The sequence below is a fragment of the Carcharhinus amblyrhynchos genome, unplaced genomic scaffold (assembly GCF_965287045.1).
Source record: "Carcharhinus amblyrhynchos unplaced genomic scaffold, sCarAmb.v2.hapA scaffold_63, whole genome shotgun sequence".
Taxonomy (NCBI): domain Eukaryota; kingdom Metazoa; phylum Chordata; class Chondrichthyes; order Carcharhiniformes; family Carcharhinidae; genus Carcharhinus; species Carcharhinus amblyrhynchos.
Window position 1 is genome coordinate 635,648 of NW_027649803.1, and position 15,663 is coordinate 651,310.

Genomic DNA, 15,663 nt, shown 5'->3' on the forward strand with positions numbered 1-15,663 from the left:
AAAGATTTTCTTTTGGAAACTGAGAACTTTTCACTCTTTACTGAAATATCAAATTTTTGGAGAAATCTTGGAGAAATCGTCAGATAAGGTCCTGGATGTGATCAACATGCTTTACTCATCTACTTAAGAAACTTGGCGAAAGATCTGGCATTTGGCAGCAGAGACTCACTGGCATTCAGCAACTCTGTGGAAATCCATGTTGTTCTACCCACAATTCATCGCGCAGTCAGAGAATGAGTTCAATATCAGATCGTGAGCGGGAACAGCTCATTTGGGTTGAGGAAATAATTGGAATCATATGTGAAATTACTAAAATGCTTATCTCACTGAGATATGCACTTTGCCGCTATGTTAGAATTTGAGGAGTTTAAGGATGCAATGGCAACGAGGAAAACATTGGAATCAATTTTGGTGTCACTCAACACGCTTACCTCATCCAGACATGCACTTTGCTGCGCTGTCAGCTTTTCAGCCTTCATGAGTCAGTGGATTTGATGTTATATTTACCGCCAAACCTGGATTTACTCGAAATGCTGATCTCTGCGAGACATGCACGTTGCCGCATTATCAGAGTTTTGGCTGAAAACTGTCAATAGCATTGAGAGAATCTTTGGAAACAAATGAGGAGGGTGTAAAATGATGAACTTTGTGAAAGATTTTCTTTTGGAAAGTGAAAACTTTTCACTCATTACTGAAATGCCAAATTTTTGGTGATATCTTTGTGAAAATCGTCAGAAACAGTTCTGGATTTGCGCAAAATGCTTTTCTCATCAGGTTATGAAACTTGGCGTAAGATCTGACGTTTGGCAACAGAGACTGACTGGCATTCCACAACTCTTTGGATATCTATGTTCTTCTACCCACAATTCTTCGCGCAGTCAGAGAATGAGTTCAATATCAGATCGTGAGCGGGAACAGCTCATTTGGGTTGAGGAAATAATTGGAATCATATGTGAAATTACTAAAATGCTTATCTCACTGAGATATGCACTTTGCCGCTATGTTAGAATTTGAGGAGTTTAAGGATGCAATGGCAACGAGGAAAACATTGGAATCAATTTTGGTGTCACTCAACATGCTTACCTCATCCAGACATGCACTTTGCTGCGCTGTCAGCGTTTCAGCCTTCATGAGTCAGTGGATTTGATGTTATATTTACCGCCAAACCTGGATTTACTCGAAATGCTGATCTCTGCGAGACATGCACGTTGCCGCATTATCAGAGTTTTGGCTGTAAACTGTCAATGGCATTGAGAGATTCTTTGGAAACAAATGAGGAGGGTGTAAAATGATGAACTTCGTGAAAGATTTTCTTTTGGAAAGTGAAAACTTTTCACTCATTACTGAAATGCCAAATTTTTGGTGATATCAGATTGAGAGAGGGAACAGCTCATTTGGGTTGAGGAAATAATTGGAATCATATGTGAAATTACTAAAATGCTTATCTCACTGAGATATGCACTTTGCCGCTATGTTAGAATTTGAGGAGGTTAAGGTTACAATGGCAACGAGGAAAACATTGGAATCAATTTTGGTGTCACTCAACATGCTTACTCCATCCAGCTATGGGCTTTGCTGCGCTGTCAGCTTTTCAGCCATCATGAGTCACTGGATTTGACGTTATATTTACCGCCAAACCTGGATTTACTCAAAATGCTGATCTCTTCGGGATATGCACTTTGCCGCATTCTCAGAGTTTTGCTGTAAAGTGTCAATAGCATTGAGAGAATCTTTGGAAACAAATGAGGAGGGAGTAAAATGTTGAACTTGGTGAAAGATTTTCTTTTGGAAAGTGAAAACTTTTTACTCTTTATTGAAATATCAAATTTTTGGAGATATCTTTGTGGAAATCGTCAGATAGAGTTCGGGATTTGCTCAAAATGCTTTTCTCATCAGGTTAGGAAACTTGGCGTAAGATCTGACTTTTGGCAACAGAGACTGACTTGCATTCAGCCACTCTTTGGAAATCTATGTTGTTCTGCCCACAATTCTTCGCGCAGTCAGAGAATGAGTGCAATATAAGATTGTGAGCTGGAACAGCCCATTTGGTTTGAGGAAATATTTGGAATCATATGTGAAATTACTAAAATGCTTATCTCCCTGAGATATGCACTTTGCCGCTATGTTAGAATTTGAGGAGGTTAAGTTACAATGGCAACGAGGAAAACATTGGAATCAATTTTGGTGTCACTCAACATGCTTACCTCATCCAGATATGCACTTTGCTGCGCTGTCAGCTTTTCAGCCTACATGAGTCACTGGATTTGATGTTATATTTACCGCCAAACCTGGATTTACTCAAAATACTGATCTCTTCGAGATATGCAGTTTGCCGCATTATCAGAGTATTGGCTGTAAAGTGTCAATAGCATTGAGAGAATCTTTGGAAACAAATGAGGAGGGAGTAAAATGTTGAACTTGGTTAAAGATTTTTTATTGGAAACTGAAAACTTTTCACTCTTTACTGAAACATCAAATTTTTGGAGATATGTTTGTGGAAGTCGTCAGGAACAGTTCTGGATTTGCTCAAAATGCTTTTCTCATCAGGTTATGAAACTTGGCGAAAGATCTGACTTTTGGCAACAGAGACTTACTGGCATTCGCAACTCTTTGGAAAGCTATGAAGTTCTACCCACAATTCTTCGCGCAGTCAGAGAATGAGTGCAATATAAGATTGTGAGCGGGAACAGCTCATTTGGGTTGAGGAAATAATTGGAATCATATGTGAAATTACTAAAATGCTTATCTCACTGAGATATGCACTTTGCCGCTATGTCAGAATTTGTGGTCTTTAAGGTTTCAACGGTAAAGAGGAAAACATTGGAATCAATTTTGATGTCACTCAACATGCTTACCTCGTCCAGATATGCACTTTGCTGCGCTGCCAGCTTTTCAGCCTTCATGTGTCAGTGGATTTGATGTTATATTTACCGCCAAACCTGGATTTACTCAAAATGTTGATGTCTTCGCGATATGCAGGTTGCCTCATTATCAGAGTTTTGGCTGTAAAGTGTCACTAGCCTTAAGAGAATCTTTGGAAACAAATGAGGAGGGAGTGAAATGATGAACTTGGTGAAAGATTTTCTTTTGGAAAGTGTAAACTTTTCACTCTTCACTGAAATATAAAATTTTTGGAGATATCTTTGTGGAAATCGTCAGAAACAGTACTGGATTTGCTCAAAATGCTTTTGTCATCTAGTTGTGAAACTTGGCGAAAGATCTGGCTTTTGGAAGCTGAGACTCACTGGCATTCAGCAACTCTTTGGATAGCTATGCTGTTCTACCCACAATTCTTCGCGCAGTCAGAGAATGAGTTCAATATCAGATCGTGAGCGGTAACAGCTCATTTGGGTTGAGGAAATAATTGGAATCATATGTGAAATTGCTAAAATGCTTATCTCACTGAGATATGCACTTTGCCGCTATGTTAGAATTTGAGGAGTTTAAGGATGCAATGGCAACGAGGAAAACATTGGAATCAATTTTGGTGTCACTCAACATGCTTACCTCATCCAGACATGCACTTTGCTGCGCTGTCAGCTTTTCAGCCTACATGAGTGGATTTGATGTTATATTTACCGCCAAACCTGGATTTACTCAAAATACTGATCTCTTCGAGATATGCAGTTTGCCGCATTATCAGAGTTCTGGCTGTAAAGTGTCAATAGACTTGAGAGAATCTTAGGAAACAAATGAGGAGCGAGTAAAATGATGGACTTGGTGAACGAATTTCTTTTGGAAAGTGAAAACTTTTCACTCTTTGCTGAAGTATCAAATTTTTGGAGATATCTTTGTGGAAATCGTCAGAAACAGTTCTGGATTTGCTCAAAATGCTTTTCTCATCAGGTTATGAAACTTGGCGTATGATCTGACTTTTGGCAACAGAGACTGACTGGCATTCAGCAACTCTTTGGATATCTATGTTGTTCTATCGACAATTCTTCGCGCAGTCAGAGAATGAGTGCAATATCAGGCTGTGAGCGGGTACAGCTCATTTGGTTTGAGGAAACAATTGGAATCACATGTGAAATTAATAACATGCTTATCTCACTGAGGTATGCACTTTGCCGCAAAGTTGGAATTTGTGGAGGTTAAGGTTACAATGGCATAGAGGAAAACATTGGAATCAATTTTGGTGTCACTCAACATGCTTACCTCATCCAGATATGCACTTTGCTGCGCTGTCAGCTTTTCAGCCATCATGAGTCACTGGATTTGATGTTATATTTACCGCCAAACCTGGATTTACTCAAAATGCTGATCTCTTCGGGATATGCACTTTGCCGCATTATCAAAGTTTTGGCTGTAAAGTGTCAATAGCATTGAGAGAATCTTTGGAGACAAATGAGGAGGGAGTGAAATGATGAACTTGGTGAAAGATTTTCTTTTGGAAACTGAGAACTTTTCACTCTTTACTGAAATATCAAATTTTTGGAGATATCTTGGAGGAAATCGTCAGAAACAGTCCTGGATTTGATCAAAATGCTTTACTCATCTATTTATGAAACTTGGTGAAAGATCTGGCTTTTGGCAGCAGAGACTCACTGGCATTCAGCAACTCTTTGGAAATCTACGTTCTTCTACCCACAATTCTTCGCGCAGTTAGAGAATGAGTGCGATATCAGATTGAGAGAGGGAACAGCTCATTTGGGTTGAGGAAATAATTGGAATCATATGTGAAATTACTAAAATGCTTATCTCACTGAGATATGCACTTTGCCGCTATGTTAGAATTTGAGGAGGTTAAGGTTACAGTGGCAACGAGGAAAACATTGGAATCAATTTTGGTGTCACTCAACATGCTTACTCCATCCAGGTATGGGCTTTGCTGCGCTGTCAGCTTTTCAGCCTACATGAGTCACTGGATTTGATGTTATATTTACCGCCAAACCTGGATTTACTCAAAATGCTGATCTCTTCGGGATATGCACTTGGCCGCATTCTCAGAGTTTTGCTGTAAAGTGTCAATAGCATTGAGAGAATCTTTGGAAACAAATGAGGAGGGAGTAAAATGTTGAACTTGGTGAAAGATTTTCTTTTGGAAAGTGAAAACTTTTTACTCTTTATTGAAATATCAAATTTTTGGAGATATCTTTGTGGAAATCGTCAGATAGAGTTCGGGATTTGCTCAAAATGCTTTTCTCATCAGGTTAGGAAACTTGGCGTAAGATCTGACTTTTGGCAACAGAGACTGACTTGCATTCAGCCACTCTTTGGAAATCTATGTTGTTCTGCCCACAATTCTTCGCGCAGTCAGAGAATGAGTGCAATATAAGATTGTGAGCTGGAACAGCCCATTTGGTTTGAGGAAATATTTGGAATCATATGTGAAATTACTAAAATGCTTATCTCCCTGAGATATGCACTTTGCCGCTATGTTAGAATTTGAGGAGGTTAAGTTACAATGGCAACGAGGAAAACATTGGAATCAATTTTGGTGTCACTCAACATGCTTACCTCATCCAGATATGCACTTTGCTGCGCTGTCAGCTTTTCAGCCTACATGAGTCACTGGATTTGATGTTATATTTACCGCCAAACCTGGATTTACTCAAAATACTGATCTCTTCGAGATATGCAGTTTGCCGCATTATCAGAGTATTGGCTGTAAAGTGTCAATAGCATTGAGAGAATCTTTGGAAACAAATGAGGAGGGAGTAAAATGTTGAACTTGGTTAAAGATTTTTTATTGGAAACTGAAAACTTTTCACTCTTTACTGAAACATCAAATTTTTGGAGATATGTTTGTGGAAGTCGTCAGGAACAGTTCTGGATTTGCTCAAAATGCTTTTCTCATCAGGTTATGAAACTTGGCGAAAGATCTGACTTTTGGCAACAGAGACTTACTGGCATTCGCAACTCTTTGGAAAGCTATGAAGTTCTACCCACAATTCTTCGCGCAGTCAGAGAATGAGTGCAATATAAGATTGTGAGCGGGAACAGCTCATTTGGGTTGAGGAAATAATTGGAATCATATGTGAAATTACTAAAATGCTTATCTCACTGAGATATGCACTTTGCCGCTATGTCAGAATTTGTGGTCTTTAAGGTTTCAACGGTAAAGAGGAAAACATTGGAATCAATTTTGATGTCACTCAACATGCTTACCTCGTCCAGATATGCACTTTGCTGCGCTGCCAGCTTTTCAGCCTTCATGTGTCAGTGGATTTGATGTTATATTTACCGCCAAACCTGGATTTACTCAAAATGTTGATGTCTTCGCGATATGCAGGTTGCCTCATTATCAGAGTTTTGGCTGTAAAGTGTCACTAGCCTTAAGAGAATCTTTGGAAACAAATGAGGAGGGAGTGAAATGATGAACTTGGTGAAAGATTTTCTTTTGGAAAGTGTAAACTTTTCACTCTTCACTGAAATATAAAATTTTTGGAGATATCTTTGTGGAAATCGTCAGAAACAGTACTGGATTTGCTCAAAATGCTTTTGTCATCTAGTTGTGAAACTTGGCGAAAGATCTGGCTTTTGGAAGCTGAGACTCACTGGCATTCAGCAACTCTTTGGATAGCTATGCTGTTCTACCCACAATTCTTCGCGCAGTCAGAGAATGAGTTCAATATCAGATCGTGAGCGGTAACAGCTCATTTGGGTTGAGGAAATAATTGGAATCATATGTGAAATTGCTAAAATGCTTATCTCACTGAGATATGCACTTTGCCGCTATGTTAGAATTTGAGGAGTTTAAGGATGCAATGGCAACGAGGAAAACATTGGAATCAATTTTGGTGTCACTCAACATGCTTACCTCATCCAGACATGCACTTTGCTGCGCTGTCAGCTTTTCAGCCTACATGAGTGGATTTGATGTTATATTTACCGCCAAACCTGGATTTACTCAAAATACTGATCTCTTCGAGATATGCAGTTTGCCGCATTATCAGAGTTCTGGCTGTAAAGTGTCAATAGACTTGAGAGAATCTTAGGAAACAAATGAGGAGCGAGTAAAATGATGGACTTGGTGAACGAATTTCTTTTGGAAAGTGAAAACTTTTCACTCTTTGCTGAAGTATCAAATTTTTGGAGATATCTTTGTGGAAATCGTCAGAAACAGTTCTGGATTTGCTCAAAATGCTTTTCTCATCAGGTTATGAAACTTGGCGTATGATCTGACTTTTGGCAACAGAGACTGACTGGCATTCAGCAACTCTTTGGATATCTATGTTGTTCTATCGACAATTCTTCGCGCAGTCAGAGAATGAGTGCAATATCAGGCTGTGAGCGGGTACAGCTCATTTGGTTTGAGGAAACAATTGGAATCACATGTGAAATTAATAACATGCTTATCTCACTGAGGTATGCACTTTGCCGCAAAGTTGGAATTTGTGGAGGTTAAGGTTACAATGGCATAGAGGAAAACATTGGAATCAATTTTGGTGTCACTCAACATGCTTACCTCATCCAGATATGCACTTTGCTGCGCTGTCAGCTTTTCAGCCATCATGAGTCACTGGATTTGATGTTATATTTACCGCCAAACCTGGATTTACTCAAAATGCTGATCTCTTCGGGATATGCACTTTGCCGCATTATCAAAGTTTTGGCTGTAAAGTGTCAATAGCATTGAGAGAATCTTTGGAGACAAATGAGGAGGGAGTGAAATGATGAACTTGGTGAAAGATTTTCTTTTGGAAACTGAGAACTTTTCACTCTTTACTGAAATATCAAATTTTTGGAGATATCTTGGAGGAAATCGTCAGAAACAGTCCTGGATTTGATCAAAATGCTTTACTCATCTATTTATGAAACTTGGTGAAAGATCTGGCTTTTGGCAGCAGAGACTCACTGGCATTCAGCAACTCTTTGGAAATCTACGTTCTTCTACCCACAATTCTTCGCGCAGTTAGAGAATGAGTGCGATATCAGATTGAGAGAGGGAACAGCTCATTTGGGTTGAGGAAATAATTGGAATCATATGTGAAATTACTAAAATGCTTATCTCACTGAGATATGCACTTTGCCGCTATGTTAGAATTTGAGGAGGTTAAGGTTACAGTGGCAACGAGGAAAACATTGGAATCAATTTTGGTGTCACTCAACATGCTTACTCCATCCAGGTATGGGCTTTGCTGCGCTGTCAGCTTTTCAGCCTACATGAGTCACTGGATTTGATGTTATATTTACCGCCAAACCTGGATTTACTCAAAATGCTGATCTCTTCGGGATATGCACTTGGCCGCATTCTCAGAGTTTTGCTGTAAAGTGTCAATAGCATTGAGAGAATCTTTGGAAACAAATGAGGAGGGAGTAAAATGTTGAACTTGGTGAAAGATTTTCTTTTGGAAAGTGAAAACTTTTTACTCTTTATTGAAATATCAAATTTTTGGAGATATCTTTGTGGAAATCGTCAGATAGAGTTCGGGATTTGCTCAAAATGCTTTTCTCATCAGGTTAGGAAACTTGGCGTAAGATCTGACTTTTGGCAACAGAGACTGACATGCATTCAGCCACTCTTTGGAAATCTATGTTGTTCTGCCCACAATTCTTCGCGCAGTCTGAGAATGAGTGCAATGTCAGATTGTGAGCTGGAACAGCACATTTGGTTTGAGGAAATAATTGGAATCATATGTGAAATTACTAAAATGCTTATCTCACTGAGATATGCACTTTGCCGCTATGTTAGAATTTGAGGAGGTTAAGGTTACAATGGCAACGAGGAAAACATTGGAATCAATTTTGGTGTCACTCAACATGCTTACCTCATCCAGACATGCACTTTGCTGCGCTGTCAGCGTTTCAGCCTTCATGAGTCAGCGGATTTGATGTTATATTTACCGCCAAACCTGGATTTACTCAAAATGCTGAATTCTGCGAGACATGCACGTTGCCGCATTGTCAGAGTTTTGGCTGTAAACTGTCAATAGCATTGAGAGAATCTTTGGAAACAAATGAGGAGGGTGTAAAATGATGAACTTGGTGAAAGATTTTCTTTTGGAAAGTGAGAACTTTTCACTCATTACTGAAATGCCAAATTTTTGGTGATATCTTTGTGAAAATCGTCAGAAATAGTTCTCGATTTGCGTAAAATGCTTTTCTCATCAGGTTATGAAACTTGGCGTAAGATCTGACTTTTGGCAACAGAGACTGACTGGCATTCCACAACTCTTTGGAAATCTATGTTCTTCTACCCACAATTCTTCGCGCAGTCAGAGAATGAGTGCAATATCAGATTGTGAGCATGAATAGCTCATTTGGTTTGAGGAAATAATTGGAATCATAAGTGAAATTACTAAAATGCTTATCTCACTGAGATATGCACTTTGCCGTTAAGTTACAATTTGTGGAGGTTAAGGATACAATGGTAAAGAGGAAAACGTTGCAATCAATTTTGGTGTCACTCAACATGCTTACTCCATCCAGATATGGACTTTGCTGCGCTGTCAACTTTTCAGCCTACATGAGTCAGTGGATTTGATGTTATATTTACCGCCAAACCTGGATTTACTGAAAATACTGATCTCTTCGAGATATGCAGTTTGCCGCATTATCAGAGTTTTGGCTGTAAAGTGTCAATAGACTTGAGAGAATCTTTGGAAACAAAAAGGAGGGAGTGAAATGATGAACTTGGTGAAAGATTTTCTTTTGGAAACTGAGAACTTTTCACTCTTTACTGAAATATCAAATTTTTGGAGATATCTTGGAGGAAATCGTCAGAAACAGTCCTGGATTTGATCAAAATGCTTTACTCATCTATTTATGAAACTTGGTGAAAGATCTGGCTTTTGGCAGCAGAGACTCACTGGCATTCAGCAACTCTTTGGAAATCTATGTTCTTCTACCCACAATTCTTCGCGCAGTCAGAGAATGAGTGCGATATCAGATTGAGAGAGGGAACAGCTCATTTGGGTTGAGGAAATAATTGGAATCATATGTGAAATTACTAAAATGCTTATCTCACTGAGATATGCACTTTGCCGCTATGTTAGAATTTGAGGAGGTTAAGGTTACAATGGCAACGAGGAAAACATTGGAATCAATTTTGGTGTCACTCAACATGCTTACTCCATCCAGCTATGGGCTTTGCTGCGCTGTCAGCTTTTCAGCCATCATGAGTCACTGGATTTGACGTTATATTTACCGCCAAACCTGGATTTACTCAAAATGCTGATCTCTTCGGGATATGCACTTGGCCGCATTCTCAGAGTTTTGCTGTAAAGTGTCAATAGCATTGAGAGAATCTTTGGAAACAAATGAGGAGGGAGTAAAATGTTGAACTTGGTGAAAGATTTTCTTTTGGAAAGTGAAAACTTTTTACTCTTTATTGAAATATCAAATTTTTGGAGATATCTTTGTGGAAATCGTCAGATAGAGTTCGGGATTTGCTCAAAATGCTTTTCTCATCAGGTTAGGAAACTTGGCGTAAGATCTGACTTTTGGCAACAGAGACTGACTTGCATTCAGCCACTCTTTGGAAATCTATGTTGTTCTGCCCACAATTCTTCGCGCAGTCAGAGAATGAGTGCAATATAAGATTGTGAGCTGGAACAGCCCATTTGGTTTGAGGAAATATTTGGAATCATATGTGAAATTACTAAAATGCTTATCTCCCTGAGATATGCACTTTGCCGCTATGTTAGAATTTGAGGAGGTTAAGTTACAATGGCAACGAGGAAAACATTGGAATCAATTTTGGTGTCACTCAACATGCTTACCTCATCCAGATATGCACTTTGCTGCGCTGTCAGCTTTTCAGCCTACATGAGTCACTGGATTTGATGTTATATTTACCGCCAAACCTGGATTTACTCAAAATACTGATCTCTTCGAGATATGCAGTTTGCCGCATTATCAGAGTATTGGCTGTAAAGTGTCAATAGCATTGAGAGAATCTTTGGAAACAAATGAGGAGGGAGTAAAATGTTGAACTTGGTTAAAGATTTTTTATTGGAAACTGAAAACTTTTCACTCTTTACTGAAACATCAAATTTTTGGAGATATGTTTGTGGAAGTCGTCAGGAACAGTTCTGGATTTGCTCAAAATGCTTTTCTCATCAGGTTATGAAACTTGGCGAAAGATCTGACTTTTGGCAACAGAGACTTACTGGCATTCGCAACTCTTTGGAAAGCTATGAAGTTCTACCCACAATTCTTCGCGCAGTCAGAGAATGAGTGCAATATAAGATTGTGAGCGGGAACAGCTCATTTGGGTTGAGGAAATAATTGGAATCATATGTGAAATTACTAAAATGCTTATCTCACTGAGATATGCACTTTGCCGCTATGTCAGAATTTGTGGTCTTTAAGGTTTCAACGGTAAAGAGGAAAACATTGGAATCAATTTTGATGTCACTCAACATGCTTACCTCGTCCAGATATGCACTTTGCTGCGCTGCCAGCTTTTCAGCCTTCATGTGTCAGTGGATTTGATGTTATATTTACCGCCAAACCTGGATTTACTCAAAATGTTGATGTCTTCGCGATATGCAGGTTGCCTCATTATCAGAGTTTTGGCTGTAAAGTGTCACTAGCCTTAAGAGAATCTTTGGAAACAAATGAGGAGGGAGTGAAATGATGAACTTGGTGAAAGATTTTCTTTTGGAAAGTGTAAACTTTTCACTCTTTACTGAAATATAAAATTTTTGGAGATATCTTTGTGGAAATCGTCAGAAACAGTACTGGATTTGCTCAAAATGCTTTTGTCATCTAGTTGTGAAACTTGGCGAAAGATCTGGCTTTTGGAAGCTGAGACTCACTGGCATTCAGCAACTCTTTGGATAGCTATGCTGTTCTACCCACAATTCTTCGCGCAGTCAGAGAATGAGTTCAATATCAGATCGTGAGCGGTAACAGCTCATTTGGGTTGAGGAAATAATTGGAATCATATGTGAAATTGCTAAAATGCTTATCTCACTGAGATATGCACTTTGCCGCTATGTTAGAATTTGAGGAGTTTAAGGATGCAATGGCAACGAGGAAAACATTGGAATCAATTTTGGTGTCACTCAACATGCTTACCTCATCCAGACATGCACTTTGCTGCGCTGTCAGCTTTTCAGCCTACATGAGTGGATTTGATGTTATATTTACCGCCAAACCTGGATTTACTCAAAATACTGATCTCTTCGAGATATGCAGTTTGCCGCATTATCAGAGTTCTGGCTGTAAAGTGTCAATAGACTTGAGAGAATCTTAGGAAACAAATGAGGAGCGAGTAAAATGATGGACTTGGTGAACGAATTTCTTTTGGAAAGTGAAAACTTTTCACTCTTTGCTGAAGTATCAAATTTTTGGAGATATCTTTGTGGAAATCGTCAGAAACAGTTCTGGATTTGCTCAAAATGCTTTTCTCATCAGGTTATGAAACTTGGCGTATGATCTGACTTTTGGCAACAGAGACTGACTGGCATTCAGCAACTCTTTGGATATCTATGTTGTTCTATCGACAATTCTTCGCGCAGTCAGAGAATGAGTGCAATATCAGGCTGTGAGCGGGTACAGCTCATTTGGTTTGAGGAAACAATTGGAATCACATGTGAAATTAATAACATGCTTATCTCACTGAGGTATGCACTTTGCCGCAAAGTTGGAATTTGTGGAGGTTAAGGTTACAATGGCATAGAGGAAAACATTGGAATCAATTTTGGTGTCACTCAACATGCTTACCTCATCCAGATATGCACTTTGCTGCGCTGTCAGCTTTTCAGCCATCATGAGTCACTGGATTTGATGTTATATTTACCGCCAAACCTGGATTTACTCAAAATGCTGATCTCTTCGGGATATGCACTTTGCCGCATTATCAAAGTTTTGGCTGTAAAGTGTCAATAGCATTGAGAGAATCTTTGGAGACAAATGAGGAGGGACTGAAATGATGAACTTGGTGAAAGATTTTCTTTTGGAAACTGAGAACTTTTCACTCTTTACTGAAATATCAAATTTTTGGAGATATCTTGGAGGAAATCGTCAGGAACAGTCCTGGATTTGATCAAAATGCTTTACTCATCTATTTATGAAACTTGGTGAAAGATCTGGCTTTTGGCAGCAGAGACTCACTGGCATTCAGCAACTCTTTGGAAATCTACGTTCTTCTACCCACAATTCTTCGCGCAGTTAGAGAATGAGTGCGATATCAGATTGAGAGAGGGAACAGCTCATTTGGGTTGAGGAAATAATTGGAATCATATGTGAAATTACTAAAATGCTTATCTCACTGAGATATGCACTTTGCCGCTATGTTAGAATTTGAGGAGGTTAAGGTTACAGTGGCAACGAGGAAAACATTGGAATCAATTTTGGTGTCACTCAACATGCTTACTCCATCCAGGTATGGGCTTTGCTGCGCTGTCAGCTTTTCAGCCTACATGAGTCACTGGATTTGATGTTATATTTACCGCCAAACCTGGATTTACTCAAAATGCTGATCTCTTCGGGATATGCACTTTGCCGCATTCTCAGAGTTTTGCTGTAAAGTGTCAATAGCATTGAGAGAATCTTTGGAAATAAATGAGGAGGGAGTAAAATGTTGAACTTGGTGAAAGATTTTCTTTTGGAAAGTGAAAACTTTTTACTCTTTATTGAAATATCAAATTTTTGGAGATATCTTTGTGGAAATCGTCAGATAGAGTTCGGGATTTGCTCAAAATGCTTTTCTCATCAGGTTAGGAAACTTGGCGTAAGATCTGACTTTTGGCAACAGAGACTGACATGCATTCAGCCACTCTTTGGAAATCTATGTTGTTCTGCCCACAATTCTTCGCGCAGTCTGAGAATGAGTGCAATGTCAGATTGTGAGCTGGAACAGCACATTTGGTTTGAGGAAATAATTGGAATCATATGTGAAATTACTAAAATGCTTATCTCACTGAGATATGCACTTTGCCGCTATGTTAGAATTTGAGGAGGTTAAGGTTACAATGGCAACGAGGAAAACATTGGAATCAATTTTGGTGTCACTCAACATGCTTACCTCATCCAGATATGCACTTTGCTGCGCTGTGAGCGTTTCAGCCTTCATGAGTCAGCGGATTTGATGTTATATTTACCGCCAAACCTGGATTTACTCAAAATGCTGAATTCTGCGAGACATGCACGTTGCCGCATTGTCAGAGTTTTGGCTGTAAACTGTCAATAGCATTGAGAGAATCTTTGGAAACAAATGAGGAGGGTGTAAAATGATGAACTTGGTGAAAGATTTTCTTTTGGAAAGTGAGAACTTTTCACTCATTACTGAAATGCCAAATTTTTGGTGATATCTTTGTGAAAATCGTCAGAAATAGTTCTCGATTTGCGTAAAATGCTTTTCTCATCAGGTTATGAAACTGGGCGTAAGATCTGACTTTTGGCAACAGAGACTGACTGGCATTCCACAACTCTTTGGAAATCTATGTTCTTCTACCCACAATTCTTCGCGCAGTCAGAGAATGAGTGCAATATCAGATTGTGAGCATGAATAGCTCATTTGGTTTGAGGAAATAATTGGAATCATAAGTGAAATTACTAAAATGCTTATCTCACTGAGATATGCACTTTGCCGTTAAGTTACAATTTGTGGAGGTTAAGGATACAATGGTAAAGAGGAAAACGTTGCAATCAATTTTGGTGTCACTCAACATGCTTACTCCATCCAGATATGGACTTTGCTGCGCTGTCAACTTTTCAGCCTACATGAGTCAGTGGATTTGATGTTATATTTACCGCCAAACCTGGATTTACTGAAAATACTGATCTCTTCGAGATATGCAGTTTGCCGCATTATCAGAGTTTTGGCTGTAAAGTGTCAATAGACTTGAGAGAATCTTTGGAAACAAAAAGGAGGGAGTGAAATGATGAACTTGGTGAAAGATTTTCTTTTGGAAACTGAGAACTTTTCACTCTTTACTGAAATATCAAATTTTTGGAGATACCTTGGAGGAAATCGTCAGAAACAGTCCTGGATTTGATCAAAATGCTTTACTCATCTATTTATGAAACTTGGTGAAAGATCTGGCTTTTGGCAGCAGAGACTCACTGGCATTCAGCAACTCTTTGGAAATCTATGTTCTTCTACCCACAATTCTTCGCGCAGTCAGAGAATGAGTGCGATATCAGATTGAGAGAGGGAACAGCTCATTTGGGTTGAGGAAATAATTGGAATCATATGTGAAATTACTAAAATGCTTATCTCACTGAGATATGCACTTTGCCGCTATGTTAGAATTTGAGGAGGTTAAGGTTACAATGGCAACGAGGAAAACATTGGAATCAATTTTGGTGTCACTCAACATGCTTACTCCATCCAGCTATGGGCTTTGCTGCGCTGTCAGCTTTTCAGCCATCATGAGTCACTGGATTTCACGTTATATTTACCGCCAAACCTGGATTTACTCAAAATGCTGATCTCTTCGGGATATGCACTTGGCCGCATTCTCAGAGTTTTGCTGTAAAGTGTCAATAGCATTGAGAGAATCTTTGGAAACAAATGAGGAGGGAGTAAAATGTTGAACTTGGTGAAAGATTTTCTTTTGGAAAGTGAAAACTTTTTACTCTTTATTGAAATATCAAATTTTTGGAGATATCTTTGTGGAAATCGTCAGATAGAGTTCGGGATTTGCTCAAAATGCTTTTCTCATCAGGTTAGGAAACTTGGCGTAAGATCTGACTTTTGGCAACAGAGACTGACTTGCATTCAGCCACTCTTTGGAAATCTATGTTGTTCTGCCCACAATTCTTCGC